Source organism: Salmo salar, chromosome ssa18 (genome assembly GCF_905237065.1).
Source record: "Salmo salar chromosome ssa18, Ssal_v3.1, whole genome shotgun sequence".
Classification (NCBI taxonomy): domain Eukaryota; kingdom Metazoa; phylum Chordata; class Actinopteri; order Salmoniformes; family Salmonidae; genus Salmo; species Salmo salar.
In genome coordinates this window covers 9,715,999-9,737,417 of record NC_059459.1, presented here as the reverse complement: position 1 = coordinate 9,737,417, position 21,419 = coordinate 9,715,999, and the positions used below count along the sequence as shown (strand labels likewise).

The window sequence follows — 21,419 nt, the reverse complement described above, 5'->3', positions numbered from 1 at the left end:
TCTCGAGCTTAACCTCTATGGGCTAGGTGGGACGCAAGCGTCCCACCCGTGGTGCACTCCATCAACAGCAGGTGCATTTCAAGAGCGGCAAATTTGAATCCAAATAAATGTCAAAATTCAAATTTTTCAAACATACAACTATTTTACACCCTTTGAAAGATAAACATCTCCTTAATCTAACCACGTTTTACGATTTCAAAAAGGTTTTACGGCGAAAGCATAAATTTAGAGTATGTTAAGACAGTACATTTACAAGAGTTGTGTGTAATGTTGTGCCAATTCAAAGACAGGCGTCACCAAAACCATAAAATCAGCTAAAATTATGCACTAACCTTTTACAATCTCCAACAGATGACACTCCTAGGACATTGTGTTAGACAATGCATGCATTTTTAGTTCTATCAAGTTCATATTTATATCCAAAAACAGCGTTTTACTGTGGCGTTGATGTTCAGGAAATCGTTTCCCTCCAATAACCGGCATTCAAGTCAGCACCACAAATTAAATAATTAAAATTAGAAAACATTGGTAAAATATTATATTGTCATTTGAATCCTACAGACGAAGAACCATATATGTGACAATTTTTCCATTTTAAGATAATCAGTTATTTTTATATTATTCATTGTGTGTACCACATTGGGTGTTTTATGATTGACAAATAATTCACCATACTCATATCTTCCAACAACAATTGATATTTTTTTGTTATTTCAAAAAATACTTTTTTTATTGCCGTTTTAATTTTTAGAATGTGGAAGAACAGTATATCTCCAGTGATGATTTCAGTTTGTGGAAGAACAGTATATGTGACATTTTGCATGACACTTGTAAGATGTCCTTTTTTAATACCTGATATGATGTTTTAAGTACTTTCAAGTACAGATGCCCTTCATGTAAATAACTTAAATGCAATATGTAGTTAATTCATTTAATGGAGGTTTATTTAAAGGTGGTCTATCAACTTTAGCACCGATGACTTTTCTTAAAAGTTGAGTCATGAAATCTTAGTCTCATTTAAAATGAAGCCCTCAATGTGAACATACCATAGAATAACTACAAAATAGAATACAATTAAATTAATTCAATCAAAAGAAGTACAACTTGTACATATCAAATATGGATCAATGTGATGTGCCAATATGCATGCCCATTATGCAGGTCCCTAAGGTCAATATTACAAAACGTTCAGAAAACCATTCTCTTTGCGTTTAACACTATGATCTGCAATTAAGTTTTGAATTGCGTTAAACCCATGCTAAAGGCAAGAAACGTCCTGTACTGAGGTGACAGCAGTAAATAAGTATTAACTGCTTAGAGTTGATGCTAAATGTGGTGACAGAGATGTATATTGTAATGAATAAAAAAAGGGAATCATTAGGATATTTTATTGTTAGAACAACATGTTGCATGTTGATGGGATGTTAGTAAACTATTCTCTGTGCAATACATGTGACTTTTAACCACCTCACTGAAGTGGTCTGTAGTCCAGCTGGTCGCTTGAGAACAGAATCTGGGAGGTGACTGAAGTCTTCACATTGCATCCTCATCACCTTGAATGGTTTTGCTGGTTGTGCTTGTTGTTTCTCGTATGGGACAGTGTAGAAACTGTTGAACAGATGCAGCTTGCGCTCATCAATCAACTTTCCACAATCCTTTCTGCACGTCGTGGAACACGCTCTTCCCTGCAGGATACAGTGTAACGTTACATATAACTAGCTAGCTACTGTAGCCATGTCGAATCATCCGGTGGATGGACAAAAAGTAGCTAGCTATGTTTCTTCTATAATCTAGCAATAACATTTGTAACGATAATGTATAAGTTAGTAGCCAACGAACTTTAGCTAATATGTTTTCTCTATAGTTACAAATTAGACAACCCAGAACATACATGTTAGTTACTGTACTCTATAGCTAGCTAGCTTGATTGTTTGATATACGGTTCTTCCACATACCTCTTTTGGACAGCTTTTCCCAGTTTTTTCTTGACCCTTACGATTTGTATGGGTTTTCCCGCATCCCGTAAGATCTTCCTTTGCCTGTCTTTCCATTCTTTCCATTCTTTTAGTTTTGTTTTACGTTTCTTTCCCACATTTCGGTGATTTTCATCAGCAACAGAAAAGTTGTGCGCTTGTCCGTCCATTCTGAGTGGTGCACATAAACGGTTATTCCACGAGAGCCTATCTTTAAATTTAAACATATTGTTAATTAGCGCGTGGAAAGCTTGTGAAACCGGTTCACTATAGAAAAAGGGTGTCCAATAATGATTTTTCATGTATATCTCGTTTTTTTGAAAAATGTCACATATACGGTTCTTCGTCTGTAGGATTCATTTAAAGAATTATAGATTTACATCTCTTGAACGCAATCAACTTGCCAGATTTAAAAATAACCTTACTGGGAAATCACACTTTGCAATAATCTGAGCACTGCGCCCAGAAAAATACGCGTTGCGATACAGACTAGCCGCCATGTTGGGGAGATCTAAAATCGAAAATACTATGTAAATAATCCATTACCTTTGATTCTCTTCATCAGATGTCACTTCCAGGTATCACAGGTCCATAACGAATGTAGTTTTGTTCAAAAAAGCTCATCATTTATGTCCAAAAATCTCCGTCTTGTTAGCACATGATCTAAGCCCGCCGGACTTCACTTCATGAACGAGGGGGAAAAAAATATTTACGTTTGTTCAAACATGTCAAACGTTGTATAGCATAAATCATTAGGGCCTTTTTTAACCAGAACATGAATAATATTCAAGGTGGACGAATGCATTCTCTTTTATAACGTATTGGAACGAGGGTACCCAACATGAACTCGCGCGCCAGATGTCTAATGGGCCATCATCGTTCCATGGCTCTTGTTCGGTCAGATCTCCCTCCAGAAGACTCAAAACACTTTGTAAAGGCTGGTGACATCTAGTGGAAGCAATAGGAAGTGCCAAAATATTCCTCAGCCCCTGTGTTTTTCAATGGCATAGGTTTAAAGGTAATACAACACATCAGGTATCCACTTCCTGTCAGAATCTGTCTCAGGGTTTTGCCTGCCAAATGAGTTCTGTTATACTCACAGACACCATTCAAACAGTTTTAGAAACTTTAGGGTGTTTTCTATCCATATATAATAAGTATATGCATATTCTAGTTACTGGGTAGGATTAGTAACCAGATTAAATCGGGTACATTTTTTTATCCAGCCGTGCAAATACTGCCCCCTAGCCCTAACAGGTTAATGACGAGTTTGGAGGGTACTATGGTATTAAATGCTGAGCTGTAGTCAATGAACAGCATTCTTACATAGGTATTCCTCTTGTTCAGATGGGTTAGGGCAGTGTGCAGTGTGATTGCGATTGCATCGTGTGTGGACCTATTGGGGCGGTAAGCAAATTGGAGTGGGTCTAGGGTGTCAGGGTTGATTGAATATGTCCGTAAACACACCAGCCAGCTTGGCTGCGCATGCTCTGAGTACGCGGCTAGGGATGCCGTCTGGGCCGGCAGCCTTGCGAGGGTTAACACGTTTAAATGCTTTACTCACGTTGGCTGCGGGCCATTTCTTTGGCACAGTATTGTCCTCAAAGCGAGCAAAGAAGTTGTTTAGTTTGTCTGGGGAAACAAAATACTGCATAGTTTCCTGAGAACGCGAAGCGAGGCGGCCATCTCTGTCGACGCCGTATGTCGCCGGAAAAATTCGAGCTTCTACTTTTAAAAATCCACCTTTCCAGAAACAAGTCTCTCACCGTTGCCGCTTGTTATAGACCCCCCTTGGCCCCCAGTTGTGCCCTGGACACCATATGTGAATTTATTGCCCCCATCTATCTTCAGAGTTTGTACTGTTAGGTGACCTAAACTGGGGCATGCTTAACACCCCGGCAGACCTAGAATCTAAGCTCGATGCCCTCAATCTCACACAAATCATCAAGGAACCTACCAGGTACAACCCGAAGTTCATAACCGTGGGCACCCTATTAGATGTCATCCTGACCAACCTGCTCTCTAAATACACCTCTGCTGTCTTCAACCAGGATCTCAACGATCACTGCCTCATTGCCTGCGTACTGGGTCCGCGGTCAAACAACCACCCCTCATCACTATCAAACGCTGTTCTGAAAAAACTGCAAAATCTGGATCCCTACCAATCTGCTGGGCTAGACAATCTGGACCCTCTCTTTCTAAAATTACCCGCCTAAATTGTTGCAACCCCTATTACTAGCCTATTCAATCTCTTTCGTGTCGTCTGAGATCCCCAAAGATTGGAAAGCTGCCGCGGTAAACCCCCTCTTCAAAGGGGGAGACACTCTAGACCCAAACTGTTATAGACCTGTATCCATCCTGCCCTGCCTTTCTAAAATCTTCGAAAGCCAAGGTAATAAACAGATCACCGACCATTTCGAATCCCACCGTACCTTCTCCACTATGCAATCTGGTTTCCGAGCTGGTCATAGGTGCACCTCAGCCACGCTCAAAGTCCTAAACGATATCATAACCGCTATCGATAAAAGACAGTACAGTGCAGCCGTCTTCATCGACCTGGCCAAGGCTTTCGACTCTGTCAATCACCGCATTCTTATCGGCAGACTCAATAGCCTTGGTTTCTCAAATGACTGCCTTGCCTGGTTCACCAACTACTTCTCAGATATAGTTCAGTGTGTCAAATTGGAGGGCCTGTTGTCCGGACCCCTGGCAGTCTCTATGGAGGTGCCACAGGGTTCAATTCTCAGGCTGACTCTTTTATCTGTATATATCAATGATGTCGCTCTTGTTGCTGGTGATTCTCTGATCCACCTCTACGCAGACGACACCATTCTGTATACATCTGGCTCTTCTTTGGACACTGTGCTAACAAACATCCAGACGAGCTTCAACGCCATACAACACTCCTTCCGTGGCCTCCAACTGCGTTTAAATGCTAGTAAAACTAAGTGCATGCTCTTCAACCGATTTCTGCCTGCACCCTCCCGCCCGACTAGCATCACTACTCTGGACGGTTCTGACCTAGAATACGTTGGCAACTACAAATACCTAGGTGTTTGGTTAGACTATAAACTCCCCTTCCAGACTCACATTAAGCATCTCCAATCCAAAATTAAATCTAGAATCGGCTTCCTGTTTTGTAACAAAGCCTCCTTCACTCATGCCGCCAAACAAACCCTCGTAAAACTGACTATCCTACGGATCCTTGACTTCAGCGATGTAATTTACAAAATAGTCCCCACCACTCTACTCAGCAAACTGGATGTAGTCTATCACAGTGCCATCCGTTTTGTCACCAAAGCCCCATATACTACCCACCACTGCGACCTGTATGCTCTCGTTGGCTGGCCCTCACTACATATCCGTCGCCAAACCCACAGGCTCCAGGTCATCGATAAGTCGATAAGTCTTTGCTAGGTAAGCCCCGAATTATCTCAGCTCACTGGTCACCATAGCAACACCCACCCATAGCACACGCTCCAGCAAGTGCATTGCACTGGTCAGCCCCAAAGCCAACACCTCCTTTGGCCGCCTTTCCTTCCAGTTCTCTGCTACCAATGACTGGAACGAATTGCAAAAATCTCTGAAGCTGGAGTCTTATATCTCCCTCTCTAACTTTAAGCATCAGCTGTCTGAGTAGCTTACGGATCACTGTACCTGTACACAGCCAATCTGTAAATAGCACACCCGACTACCTCATCCCCATATTATTACTTAACCTCTTGCTCTTTTGCACCCCAGTATCTCTACTTGCACATCATCATCTGCACATCTATCACTCCAGTATTAATGCTAAATTGTAATTATTTTCGCCTCTGGGCCTATTTGTTGCCTACCTCCCTACTCTTCTACATTTGCGCACTGTACATATATATTTTTTTAATGATATTTTATTTTGTGTTATTGACTGTACGTTTGTTTATGTGTAACTCTGTGTTGCTGTTTTTGTTGCACTGCTTTGCTTTATCTTGGACAGGTCGCAGTTGTAAATGAGAACTTGTTCTCAACTGGCCTACCTGGTTAAATAAAGGTGAAAAAATAAAATATATATATTTAATGTAAATAAAGTAATTCCGCTGCTCTAAGATACATGACTGATTATGCACCAAGGCTAATCTTGTCTTCACTTCCTTAAACTGTTGTTGCAGTTGTGACTGGAGGCATTACCAAGTTTTGATTGGAGGAAGTGTTCTTCACTGACAATCTTGGGTTACGGTCATATTTAAAAAGTCAGTGTTTATATTGTAAAGCTCATAAATGGTAAATGAGCCAGACTAAATTAATTATCCCCCTGAAATAGCATAAACATTGTCTCTTTGTCCAATCAATGCCTCTTGGCAGGAAATGAGGAGTATCCTTCATTGCAACAACAGTTTACAATTCAAATAGTCTACTCTTTTTAAGAATACAAATTACAAATCCTTTTTAACGTTACATTTAAGGTGATACATATAATGCTCACTGTCTTTCCCCTTGGTCACAAGTCTCCAGCAGGCCTCTGGGTTGGCCAGGAAGCAGTTTTCCTGCATTAGGAAATGTGACCTTTGTCGGGCCGAAGTGGCCTCCCACGTCTCCCTTTTGTTTAGATGTGCTGTGAAAATAAACAGATATGAGAGGAAAATAGGCAATGCACATCATGTTGCTTACACTGAGTGAATTCCCTTACTAGTAGATTTCTCCTAATGCATCCCCTTAGCCTCCTTCATTGTTCCTTTTATTCACTTCACCTCTCCAGACAACAAGTTCTGTATTAGTGACCTTCTTTATTATGGCACTTACAGTAAGTTTTCCTAAAGTAGATGCATTCTATTCACAAATTGTGTATAGTGGTTGTAATTAAGTGGCAGCACCGCCCCTATGTCTTTTACTTTTATTTTTACTCAATTGTTATTTTTATGTGCATCTGTAGTCTATTTATTACAAATTCCCATGCAGTAAAAAACAACTTCAAACATAACTGAAAAGAAAATGGATTGTTTGTGAAATGTCCATAATTCTTAGCAGCTTTAGAGCTGCAGAAGCCCTCTATTAACACCTCTGCATGTTTCCCTCTCCGACACGTGAAAGAAGTTGCTCCGGAGTTGGAGTGGAGTCTGACAGCTCTGTTGACCTTGACCTATCTGGTGTAATCGTTTCAGCGGCAAGTATGAGAAAGAGAGAGAGGCACTGTGTCTCTGTGGAGAACAGGAGCAGAGATTGTAGCTGACACCTGTCTCAGGCAATGTTACTGGCTAGGGAACATAGCACTGGCCTAAGAGAGAAGAGAGACAGAGAGAGGAAGAGAGAAAGTCAGAGAGAGAAGCTGGGGGCATATGGACAGAGGGAGGGAGAGGGAGAAAATGAGAGAGAAACATTTAGAGGGATAGAGGGAGTGACAGGGATAGAGACTTGGAAAGAGTGACACAGAAGAAATGCATAGGGAGACAGGAAGTGCTGTGAAAAGAGATGTTTGGGATGGTGAGATGGAAGGAGCAATAGGGAGAACATGACAGGGAAACGCAAACATTGTCTTTGCAGGCGGTTGTTGTTGCTCAGTCACAGATGAAATGCAAACCTATCCGGCAAACAAGATTTGATTTACTTTTAGATATTGTATGTGACAAGGTGTGTGTTCTGCACTTGCAAAGCTGACAGCAAAGAGAAGTTTGGACTTCTTTGTCCGTCTCCTTCTCAGAGATTTGCAGTGCAACTGTCCTGTCAGATTTTTTACCTTGTCAGAATCTGCAAAAAAGGAAATTGCAGTATAAGCATGCATGTAATGTAGCATAAGCATGCATTACATTTTTTTTCAGATGCCAACGATAGTATGGATTTGGACATCCTCTACGAAAGAACCACAAATAGCTCCTCAAAACAACGAAAGACTCTATTCTCTCCAAATTGATGCTTGTGGAAAGGAAAATGAGTGCATTGGATTTGGGTAGGGACATATCTGGAGTTGCCTGGCATAGGCCTACGGTCTTTTATTTATTTGTTTATTTGTCAGAGGCCATGTACAACATACGATTGCACCTGATTTAGCTAGATACAGTGCATTCGGAAAGTATTCAGACCCCTTCACTTTTTCCACATTTTGTTACGTTACAGCCTTATTCTAGAATTGATTAAATTAATGTTTTTCCTCATCAAACTACACACAATATCCCGTAATGACGAAGCGAAAACATTTTTTTATTTTAGCAAATTTATTACAAAATAAAACCAGAAATACATTATTTACATAAGTATTCAGACCCTTTGCTATGAGACTCATGTAGCTCAGGTGCATCCTGTTTCCATTGATCGTCCTTGAGATGTTTCTACAACTTGATTGGAGTCCATCTGTCGTAAATTCAAATGATTGGACATGATTTGGAAAGGCACACACCTGTCTATATAAGGTCCCACAGTTGACAGTGCATGTCAGACCAAAAACCAAGCCATGAGGTCGAAGGAATTGTCCGTAGAGCTCTGAGACAGGATTGTGTCGAGGCACAGATCTGGGGAAGGGTACCAAAACAATTCTGCAGCATTGACGGTCCCCAAGAACACAGTGGCCTCCATCATTCTTAAATGGAAAAAGTTGGAACCACCAAGATGGGAGAACTTTCCAGAAGGACAACCATCTATGCAGCACTCCACCAATCAGGCCTTTATTGTTGACTGGCCAGACGGAAGCCACTCCTCAGTAAAAGGCACATGACAGCACGCTTGGAGTGAAAGGCACCTAAAGGACTCTCAGACCATAAGAAACAAGATTCTCTAGTCTGATGAAATCAAGATTGAACTCTTTGGCCTGAATGCCAAGCGTCACGTCTGGAGGAAACCTGGCACCATCCCTACTGTGAAACATGGTGGTGGCAGCATCATGCTGTGGGGATGTTTTTTCAGTGGCAGGGACTGGTAGACTAGTCAGGATTGTGGGAAAGATGAATGGAGCAAAGTACAGAGAGATCCTTGATGAAGACCTGCTCCAGAGGACTCAGGACCTCAGACTGGGGCGAAGGTTCACCTTCCAACAAAACAACGACCAAGCACACAGCCAAGACAACGTAGGAGTGGCTTGTCTCTGAATGTCCTTGAGTGGCCCAGCCAGAGCCCGGACTTGAACTCAATCAAATATCTCTGGAGAGACCTGAAAATAGCTGTGCAAATCAAATCAAATCAAATGTTATTAGTCACATGCGCTGAAGACAACAGGTGTAGACCTTACAGTGAAATGCTTACTTGCGAGCCCCTAACCAACAATGCAGTTAAAAAAAAATATGGATAAGAATAAGAAATAAAGTAAGAAGTAATTATAGAACAGCAGTAAAATAACAATAGCGAGACTATATACAGGGGGGTACCGGTACAGAGTCAATGTGGGGGGCACCGGTTAGTTAACCTGTCTGGGCCAGTGGGACGCTTGCGTCCCACCCTAATCAACAGCCAGTGGAATCGCGTCGCGCTAAATGCAAAACCTCATAAATGCTATAACTTCAATTTCTCAAACATATGACTATTTTACACCGTTTTATAGATACACCTCTCCTGAATCGAACCACGTTGTCCAATTTCAAAAAGGCTTTACAGCAAAAGCAAAACATAAGATTATGTCAGCAGAGTACCCAGCCAGAAATAATCACACAGCCATTTTCAAAGCAACTAGCATGCATCACAAATACCCAAAACACAGCTAAATGCAGCACTAACCTTTGACAACCTTCATCAGATGACACTCCTAGGACATCATGTTACACAACACATGCATTTTTTGTTCGATAAAGTTCATATTTATATATAAAAACAGCATTTTACATCGGCGCATGACGTTCAGAAAAAACTTTTCCCTCAAATGCTTCCGATGATCAGCGCTACAATTTACAAAATTACTATTCGAAAACATTGTTAAAATGTAGTATTGTCATTCAAAGACTTATAGATTAACATGTCTTGAATGCCATCTCTTTGCCAGATTTAAAAATAACTTTACTGGGAAATCACACTTTGCAATAAACGACGTGGTATGCCCAGAAAAATAGTCTAGGCTATACATGTTTTGAGCCATCTTGGAACGATCAACCATCAAAAATACTATTGTAAATAATCCCTTACCTTTGATTATCTTTATCAGAAGGCACTTCTAGGAATCCCAGGTCCATAACAAATGTAGTTTTGTTCAAAAAAGTTAATAATTTATGTCCCAATAGTGTTAGCGCGCTCCGAAGTCTAGTGAAAATGTACCGTGTGCGTCTGACTTGTCGTCAGGAATGAGCAAAAAATATATATTTAAGTTCGTTCAAACATGTCAAACGTTGTATAACATAAATCTTTAGGGGCTTTTTCAACCAGGGCTTCAATAATATTCCATTGGGACGGTTGCATTGTCTTTCAAAACGTTTCGAAAAGGGAGAGTACCCATGGGCGCCGACGTCACAATGGTAATGGCCCATCCCCTGTGACAAAGGTAAACATCCTCTCTTTCAGTCAATTTTGATGGTAGGAGGCTCAAACCACTTTGTAAAGACTGGGGACATCTAGTGGAAGCTTTAGGAAGTGCTAAATGAATCCAAAGCCCCTGTGTGTTTCAATGGCAAATATTTGAAGTGATATCCACACATCAGATTTCAGTTTCCTGTCAGGATTTGTCTCAGGGTTTTGACTGCCATATGAGTTCTGTTATACTCACAGACACCATTCAAACAGTTTTAGAAACTTTAGGGTGTTTTCTATCCAAATCAAACAATTATATGCATATTCTAGTTACTGGGCAGGAGTAGTAACCAGATTAAATCGGGTATGTTTTTTTATCCGGCCGTGCAAATACTGCCCCCTAGCCCCAATTTCAACACCTAATCAAATGGCTACCCAGACTATTTGCATTGCCCCCCCCCCCCCCTTTTACACCGCTGCTACTCTCTGTTGTTATCATCTATGCATAGTCACTTTAATAACTCTACCTTCATGTACATGAGTTTTATGGCTTGGTGGTAGAAGCTGTTTAGAAGCCTCTTGGACCTAGACTTGGCGCTCCGGTATCGCTTGGCATACGGTAGCAGAGAGAACAGTCTATGACTAGAGTGGTAGGAGTCTTTGACAATTTTTAGGGCCTTCCTCTGACACCGCCTGGTATAGAGGTCCTGGATGGCAGGAAGCTTGGCCCCCGTGATGTACTGGGCCGTTCACACTACCCTCTGTAGTGCCTTGCGGTCAGAGTCCAAGCAGTTGCCATACCAAGTAGTGACGCAACCAGTCAGGATGCTCTCGATGGTGCAGCTGTAGAACATTTTGAGCATATGAGGACCCATGCCAAATCTTTTCAGTCTCCTGCGGGGGAATAGGTTTTGTCGTGCCCTCTTCACAGCTGTCTTGGTGTGCTTGGACCATGTTAGTTTGTTGGTGATGTGGACACCAAGGAACTTGAAGCTCTCAACCTGCTCCACTGCAGCCCTGTCAATGAGAATGGGGTGTGCTCGGTCCTCTTTTTCCTGTAGTCCACAATCATCACCTTTGTCTTGATCATGTTGAGGGAGAGGTTGTTGTCCTGGTACCACACAGCCAGGTCTCTGACCTTCTCCCTATAGGCTGTCTCATCATTGTCGGTGATCAGGCCTACCACAGTTGTGTCATCGGCAAACTTAATGATGGTGTTGGAGTCATGCCTGGCCGTGCAGTCATGAGTGAACAGGGAGTACAGGAGGGGACTGAGCACGCACCCTTGAGGGGCCCCTGTGTTGAGGATCAGCGTGGCGGCTGTGTTGTTACCTAACCTTACCACCTGGGGGCGGTCCGTCAGGAAGTCCAGGATTCAGTTGCAGAGGGAGGTGTGTAGTCCCAGGGTCTTTAGCTTATTGATGAGGGCATCTTTGGTGTTAAACGCTGAGCTGTAGTAAATGAATAGCATTCTCACATAGGTGTTCCTTTTGTCCAGGTGGGAAAGGGCAGTGTGGAGTGCAATAGAGATTGCATCATCTGTGGATCTGTTGGGGCGGTATGCAAATTGAAGTGGGTCTAGGGTTTCTGGGATAATGGTGTTGATGTGAGCCATGACCAGCCTTTCAAAGCACTTCATGGCTCCAGACGTGAGTGCTACGGGTCTGTTGTCATTTAGGCAGGTTATCTTAGTGTTCTTGGGCACAGGCACTATGGTGGTCTGCTTAAAACATGTTGGTATTACCGACTCAGACAGGGAGAGGTTGAAAATATCAGTGAAGACATTTGCCAGTTGGTAATCCGTACACGTCCTGGTAATCCGTATGGCCCTGTGGCGTTGTGGATGTTGACATGTTTAAAGGTCTTACTCACATCGGCTGCGGAGAGCGTGATCACACAGTCTTCCGGAACAGCTGGTGCTCTCATGCATGTTTCAGTGTTATTTGCCTCGAAGCGAGCATAGAAGTAGTTTAGCTCGTCTGGTAGGCTCGTGTCACTTGGCAGCTCTCGGCTTTGCTTCCCTTTGTAGTCTGTAATGGTTTGCAAGCCCTGCCACATCCAACGAGTGTCAGAGCTGGTGTAGTAAATTCGATCTTTGTCCTGTATTGACGCTTTGCCTGTTTGATGGTTCGTCGGAGGGCATAGCGGGATTTCTTATAAGCTTCCGGGTTAGAGTCCCGCTTCTTGAAAGCGGCAGCTGTAGCCTTTAACTCAGGGCAGATGTTGCCTGTAATCCATGGCTTCTGGTTGGGGTATGTGCATACAGTCACTTTGGGGGCGAAGTCATCGATTTACTTATTGATGAAGCCAATGACTGATGTGGTGTACTTCTCAATGCCATCAGAGGAATCCCGGAACATATTCCAGTCTGTGCTAGCAAAACAATCCTGTAGCTTAGCATCTGCTTCATCTGACCACTTTGTTATTGATCTAGTCACTGGTGCTTCCTGCTTTACTTTTTGCTTGTAAGCAGGAATCAGGAGGATAGAATTATGGTCAGATTTGACAATGGAGGGTGAGGGAGAGCTTTGTTTCCATCTCTGTGGGTGAAGTAAAGGTGGTCCAAAGTGTTTTTCCTCTGTTTGCACATTTAACATGCTGATAGAAATTTGGTAAAACGGATTTAAGTTTCCCTGCATTAAAGTCCCTGGCTAAAAGGAGCTCCACTTCTAGGTGAGCGTTTTCTTGTTTGCTTATGGCGGAATACAACTCATTCAATGCTGTCTTAGTGCCAGCCTCTGACTGTGGTGGTATGTAAACAGCTATGAAAAATACAGTTGAAAACACTCTAGGTAGATAGTGTGGTCTACAGCTTATCATGAGATACTCGGCTCCCGAGTGGAACAGCGGTCTAAGACACTGCATCTCAGTGCAAGAGGCATCACTGCAGTACCTGGTACCCGGTTCAAATCCAGGCTGCATCACATCTGGCTGTGATTGGGAGTCCCATAGGGCGGCGCACAATTGGCCCAGCGTCGTCCGGGTTTGGCCGGGGTAGTCCGTCATTGTAAATAACAATTTGTTCTTAACCAACTGACTTGCCTCGTTAAATAAAGGTTAAAATAAAATTTTAAAAATACTCTATCTCAGGCAAGCAATAGCTCGAGACTTTCTTAGATATCGTGCACCAGCTGTTATTTACAAAAATACATAGTCTGCTGCCCCTTGTCTTACCAGACGCCGCTGTTCTATCCTTCCGGTGCAGCGTATAACCAGCCAGTTGTATGTTGATAGTGTCGTCGTTCAGCCACGACTCCGTGAAGCATAAGATATTACAGTTTTGAATGTAGTTTAATCTTCCGCGTAGGTCATCTATTTTATTGTCCACAGATTGCACGTTTGCTTGCAGAATGGAAGGAAAATACCAGCAACGCTCCCCATCCAAACTGACAGAGCCTGAGAGGATATGCAGAGAAGAATGGGAGAAACTCCCCAAATACATGTGTGCCAAGCTTGTAGTGTCATACCCCCAAAAAATTGAGGCTGTAATCGCTGCCAAAGGTTTTTCAACAAAGTACTGAATAAAGTGTCTGAATACAGCAAAAAATTCAAAAACACTGTTTTTGCTTTGTCATTATGTGGTATTTTGTGTAGATTGATGAAGGGGAAAAAAACGATTTAATAAATTTTATAATAAGGCTGTAACGTAATAAAATGTGGAAAAAGTCAAGGGGTCTGAATTAGAGGTCGACCGATTATGATTTTTCAACGCCGATACCGATACTGATTATTGGAGGGCCAAAATAAGACGATACCGATTAATTGGCCGATTTTTGTATTTATTTTATATATATTATATATATATATATATATATATATATATATATATATATATATATATATATATATATATATATATATATATATATATTTTTGTAATAATGACAATTACAACAATACTGAATGAACACTTATTTGAACTTAATACATAAAAAAAATCAATTTAGTCTCAAATAAATAATGAAACTTGTTCAATTTGGTTTAAATAATGCAAAAACCAAGTGTTGGGGAAGAAAGTAAAAGTGCAATATGTGCCATGTAAAAAAGCTAATGTTTAAGTTCCTTGCTCAGAACATGAGAACATATGAAGCTGGTGGTTCCTTTTAACATGAGTCTTCAATATTCCCAGGTAAGAAGTTTTAGGTTGTAGTTATTATAGGACTATTTCTCTCTATACCATTTGTATTTCATATACCTTTGACTATTGGATGTTCTAATAGGTACTTTAGTATTGCCAGCCTAATCTCGGGAGTTGATAGGCTTGAAGTCATAAACAGCGCAATGCTTGAAGCACAGCGAAGAGCTGCTGGCAAATGCACGAAAGTGCTGTTTGAATGAATGCTTACGAGCCTGCTGCTGCCTACCACCGCTCAGTCAGACTGCTCTATCAAATCATAGACTCTATTATAATATAATAACACACAGAAATACGAGCCTTAGGTCATTAATATGGTCAAATCCGGAAACGATCATTTCGAAAACAAAACATTTATTCTTTCAGTGAAATACGGAACCGTTCCGTATTTTATCTAACGGGTGGCATCCATAAGTGTAAATATTGCTGTTACATTGCACAACCTTCAATGTTATGTCATAAATATGTAAAATTCAGGCAAATTAATTACTGTCTTTGTTAGGAACGAAATGGTCTTCACACAGTTCGCAACAAGCCAGGCGGCCCAAACTGCTGCATATACCCTGACTCTGCTTGCACAGAACGCAAGAAAAGTGACACAATTTCCCTAGTTAAAAGAAATTCATGTTAGCAGGCAATATTAACTAAATAGGCAGGTTTAAAAATATATACTTGTGTATTGATTTTAAGAAATGCATTGATGTTTATGGTTAGGTACACATTGGTGCAACGACAGTGCTTTTTTCGCGAATGTGTATGTTAGATCACCCATTTGGCAAAGTAGGTTGTGATTCAATGACAAATTAACAGGCACCGCATTGATTATATGCATCGCAGGACAAGCTAGATAAACGAGTAATATCATCAACCATGTGTAGTTAACGAGTGAATATGTTAAGATTTATTGTTTTTTATAAGATAAGTTTAATGCTAGCTAGCACCTTACCTTGGCTCCTTGCTGCACTCGCATAACAGGTAGTCAGCATGCCACGCAGTCTCCTCGTGGAGTGCAATGTAATCGGCCATAATCGGTGTCCAAAAATACCGATTGTTATGAAAACCTGAAATCGGCCCTAATTAATCGGCCATTCCGATTAATCGGTTGACCTCTAGTCTGAATACTTTCTGAATGCCCTGTAGCACATTTTCATCTGTAGTCCCTGGGCGGTGTGGTCCATGGCATTGTGGGCCACGGTCACACTGTGGAGAAAAGCCAATTTAAGTCAAAACTGTAACTAGGCCACTCAGGAACAATATATATATGTCATCCTGGTAAGCAACTCCAGTGTATTTTTGGCCTTGTGTTTTAGATTATTGTCCTGCTGGATTCATCTCCCAGTGTCTGGTGGAAATCAGACTGAACAAGGTTTTACTCTAGGATTTGGCCTGTGCTTAGTTTCATTACATTTATTTTGATCCTAAAAAACTCCATAGTCCTTGCCAATGACAAGCATACCCATAACATTATGTAGCCAACACCATGCTTGAAAATATGAAGAGTGGTATTCAGTGATGTGTTGTGTTGAATCTGCCCCAAATGAAACGCTTTGTATTCAGGGCATGAAGTTAATTTATTTGCCACATTTATTGCAGTTTAACTTTAGTGCCTTATTGCAAGCAAGATGCATGTTTTGGAATATTTTTATTCTGTTCAGGGTTCATTCTTTTTTTTCTCTGTCATTTAGGTTAGTTAGTATTGTGGAGTAGCTACAATGTTGTTGATCCATCCTCAGTTTTTTCCTATCACAGCCATTAAACGCTGTAACTGTTTTAAAGTCACTATTGGCCTCATGGTGAAATCCCTGAGAGGTTTCCTTCCTCTCTGGCAACTGAGTTAGGAAGGACGCCTGCATCTTTGTAGTGACTGGGTGTATTGATACACCATTCAACGTGTAATTAATAACTTCACCATGCTCAAAGGGATATTCAATGTCTGCTTTTTTTATTGTATTTTTACCCATCTACCAATAAGTGCCCTTCTTTATGAACCATAGGAAAACCTCCCTCATCTTTGTGGTTGAATCTGTGTTTGATTTTTACTGCTCGACTGAGGGACCTTACAGATAATTGTATGTGTGGGGTGTAGAGATGAGGTAGTCCTTCAAAAATCATATTAAACACTATTATTGCACACAGAGTGAGTCCATGCAACTTATTATGAGACTTGTTAAGCAAATGTTTACTCCTGAACTTATTTAGGCTTGCCATAACAAAGGGGTTAAATACTTATTGACTCAGGACATTTTAGCTTTTCATATTTCATTAATTTGTAAACATTTCTAAAAACATAATTCCACATAATTCCGCTTTATGAAGCCTTTACTGTATAAACTGAACATCATTTAAAGCGGGGCCGATTTTTGTATTGGATTCTAATTGGATCCTTGTATTGGAGTCATACACTGTAGGATTTCAATGTTTTTTCTCCTATAGGATTTCCAATAATTTTGTTGATGGGAATTGTATAGGTATTCACATTACATTCTAAAGGATTTAATCTCAAAACTTGGCTATTCACTATAGTTAACTTGGCTGCCTAACATATGGAGCCCTCACCCCCAAAACCTCTTAAACAATTACCTGTTGTTATTGTGCATACATGGTTTATTTTTGTATGCATAGCTGACTATTATATTTTAAATGAAAGAAATGCTCATATCTTTGTCTTTCTGTACCTAAACATTTAGGTACAGTAAGACAAAACATTTAGGTACAGTAAGACAAAGATATGAGCATTTCTCACAACACCAAATCTGGTGTTATTGTTTGTGTGTCATATTGTAATGTCTAATTTAAAGACAAGAAGTTGCATGAATAAGAATCAAAAAACGAATTAATGTTGTATTGTACTGGAACAAATAACAACAAACTACAATTTAATGGGTTCAAATAAGAAAAAAAGTTACAATAGGATTCTAATCGGGGTGACAAAAATCTATAGGATCCAATTGGATTCCTTTTGATTTCAAATAGGAAAGAAGTAGAATAGGATTCTGATAGAGGTGAAACAAAACTGTATAGGATTGCGAGAATCCTATATGATCCATTAGGATTCCTTTTGATCTCCAATAGGAAAAAAGTAGTCTAATAGGATTCTGATAGAGGTGACACAAAATCCTATAGGATTTTTTGTGAGAATCCTATAGGATCCAATAGGATTACATTTAAATTCCAATAGAAAAAAAGTAGTCCAATAGGATTCTGATAGAGGCGACACAAAATCCTATAGGACTGTGAGAATCCTATAGGATTCTATGGAAAAATTCACCAATTTTAATAATTCACAAAATGTTTGGACTATGGCAAAGCACCCTGTGCCTGTCTGTATCGGTTATACTTAGTACTCACATTGGTGGTGGCGACAGGCATATTCTCTCTTCTGCACACAGTTGTTGTCATTCCAGTGTCTGTCATGGAACATATCCACACAGTTCTCTCCTCCCACGTAACCAGGGTTGAAGGCTCCGTTGGGCTCATTGGGTGCCCAGTTTAGGAAAGCCAAGGACTGCATGTCTGTCCAACTCCAACCAACTGGAAACAGTGGAAATCACTAATACAATAATTAACACTTTTATTAGTTGTATGTATGGGATACACATGGTATACACCATCCAAAGAAATACTTACTTGGGGTATTGTGTGTAGGCAAGTGACACAAAATCTACATGTAATCAATTTTAAATCAGGCTGTAACATAACAAAATGTTATATGAATACTTTCTGGGTGTATGAATACTTTCTGAAGCCTCCTCCTATTTGTACTGGACTCGTCAAATCAACCAATCCCTCTTATCTTAATTCTACCCCTCAGATGTCAACAGACTAACCCATCTTTCCCAGTATATTACCATGTTACTATTTCCTTTTGCTATACATCCTTCTATTTTACTGTGATGTCTTACAAGGGTCTTGAACCTCTCTATTTGTACCATTTCAACAACGATTGCCCTAAAAATAAATACTTTATGTAAGAGAACAATCATATTTCCCATGGATTGATCGTGTATTTCAGGTCTCCTAACAGTACTGTTTGTAGGTCCATTTCAACAGACATTATGACTCAACAACCACTCCTGGACCTGAAAAAATGGGTCTTTCCTCTATCAGTACATTGAAGTTTATCAGTGCCCTTGCTTATGAAAGATGGCATTTTTGTCCTCGTGGACTGTTTTTGATGTGCTATCTATAAATCTATTTCCTTGCGTTCCTAGCTCTCTCGTTCCTCAGGTGGTGTTTCCGTCCGCTCTGCTCTGTTCTAAGTGGTTTATCATGAATATTTAATAGACATGCACGCGAAGCCCCTCTATATTCTCTGTGTATTTTCACACAGACGCCTCTGTTAGCAAGGATGGAGCAGAGAGTGAATGCCTCTCGGTCCGCAAAAGGCTGCTAGTTAGGGGGACCGTCAATAAATGACAATGTAAATGGCACAATATTGTCATGTTGCACATCTTTTAGTTTTCTCATTAAATTAAAGTCATTGAAATTTGGAGCTATTGACATTTTAACATATTGTCCCATGTACATTGTGTAAATTACCAATGGATATCCTATGGTACAATGTTGAGAATCATTGTACCATAAACCACTGTGAAATATATTTTCTATAACCAAAAATATAGTATTTTCAGATCTACCCCTTCTTAGACTTGCTTTCAATGAGAATGACAGCTATAATTCAGATTTCTATGTGAATTTGGTCGGGTTGCCAAAAAGTTACATATTGCAGCTTTACGGCAATTATATTATATGACTGTTGCCTCCCATTTAAGTTAATTGTGATGGTAATGACGTGGGTCTTATAAAAGTATTAAATAAAGTGTTGACAGTGCTGAGTAAGAATGAAACATAAAAACAGCAGCTCTTTGCTGTAGTCGTTGAGGCTCTCTCTAGTCATGGTTTTAAAAGTTTTGAAATCTCACAGTATCAACTTTACTGTAGCTTTCTGTTATGCCTGCTACGTTACTGCAGACAAGGTAATCGGAGCCATCCAATTGGCCAGCGGAGGCCCATAGTGCACTTGATTTGCTCTCTGGGCCCGCCGGGAAGGCAGAGTTTGTACCTTCAGTGACCCACTGAAATCTTGTTTTTTGTCAAATACTATATCTGTTTGGGCTTCTTAACAACTGCACCCTGGGCGCTGATGACGTAGATGTCGATTAAGGCCCCCCCCCCCCACCTCTCTAATTCAGAGGGGTTGGGTTAAATGTTGAAGACACATTTTGGTTGAATGCATTCAGTTGTGCAACTGATTAGCTATCCCCTTTCCCTTCCCTTTCTTGTGTCAATTTGCAGAGTACAAATGATTTATAATTATGTTCCGGCCCCCTGACCATCCTCTTAAAGAAAAGTCTAGTTAATGACCCCTGCTATATACAGTCGCAGGAGATTGTGACTGCAGCTACTATGGTCTGTTTCTCTCTCCCTCGCCATCTCCCAATGCTTTTATCCAGTGCCCTTAGTGAAGGTTTGAAAAGTGGCAGGTTCATCTTTAGACTAGTGCCCTTTCCAGTAATAATCTCCCAAGCCCATGGGAAATGGTTCTTGGAAATCATCCCTTGTTTCTGCAAAAGCTATCATGTCCCAAAAATGCTACTTTAGGGTCCATAAAATCCAGGGACTCAGAAGTCGGCTTATCCATTACCCTGTATGATAACCCTTCCAAAGCCTTAGGCCTTATACCTTTATCACACTTGACATTGACCCACAGTAGCAAGACCACAACTTGAGGGATCTCTACTACCTGTTGCTATGATGGAATGTTGTGAGAGATGGATCTAGACTGTGTGTTATTGTTATGCCGCTTGAAGTGGGTTGTTGTTGTTGGTCTATAGTGTAATTGTTCGGCTCTCCAAGAAGCCACACTTCTCAGTGCCCAGTACTGAATCATGTCAAGCCGCTAGCTTTCTCTGGAAAATACTTGTTAGCACACTTGTTATCATTGGGTGTCAAAAGCTGTGTTATAATTTGTTGTGGTTTCAAAGGACACCCTGATCAGTTTTGCTTTATGAGATAATAATGACTCGCAGTGCCAGAGTTCGTGACCATTGGGGGAACAAATCACACAATGCCCTCGAAAATCAAAAAATGTGGCCAAAGTGTGAGTGTGGACCGTATAAAAATATTAAGCAAGGGAAATACAATGAAGGATACTCTCTGGTCTGTGATCTCTACCTCCTCGCTTCACCATTGAGCAAATACCAAGGTTATTTACGCTGTCATAAGTCTGCTAAAGTGCAGGCAGCCCAACCTTTGGAAGCATGTTTTGTTTTCCCGACATTGGTTTGAGACGTTGTAAAACACCGCGATTAAAAGCCTGCAGTGTGCTGCTTCTGTTGCAGGGTGTGATCACAGTAGGAAACAAATTAACTCCCTCCCAGGCTCAGCACTGTCGGGGCCTCTGCACACATGCAGCACCATTTACTCAGTGTGCAGTCTGCTCTGTATGTCACCCTCTCAAATTTGAAACAATTCCAAACCACATCACATGTTGCTCAACCATCGATACTTTGTGATTTTGTCTTAGTAAATGGAATTGACTATTCGAAATGTTCCATGCCCCTCAGTGTTACAATGATAGGAAAATAAAGTCGGTTTTGCAAGGATACTGATTTGCAATAATAAAGCCAGCTTCTTTTGAGGAAACTGTTTTATGGTCACGGAGTGTACTACCTCCCAGGTCCTGTGGGGCGGTGACATGTGCAGATGTGCTCAGCTGTCAGCCAGGGCCTATTTGAAGCTCTGTTAATACCCACAAGAACTCCAGAGAAATTTCTGTTTTGCTTCCAAAGTCAATGTTAGTCGATATGAAATCTGTTATTTTGGTTAGCTGTGCATAGTAACTCGATATTATAGGATAACAGAGGGTTTGCGATGGTTGAAGAGAAGTGGCTGGAAACCGTGGGGCTGTGCCTATC

General features: G+C 40.9%; 1 protein-coding gene and 1 long non-coding RNA gene across 2 annotated transcripts in view; one reads left to right on the top strand and one right to left on the bottom strand.

The window, feature by feature from the left end:
• Positions 1 to 21,419, top strand: part of LOC106576780 (adhesion G protein-coupled receptor A3-like) — a 167,569-nt gene that overhangs the window by 8,867 nt on the left and 137,283 nt on the right. The window lies entirely within an intron of this gene.
• On the bottom strand, positions 1,373 to 1,997 carry LOC106576783 (uncharacterized). The gene is made up of 2 exons (XR_001322014.1): positions 1,956 to 1,997; positions 1,373 to 1,685 (listed from the first exon to the last, which is right to left on the bottom strand). It is a non-coding gene; the product is annotated as an uncharacterized lncRNA (long non-coding RNA).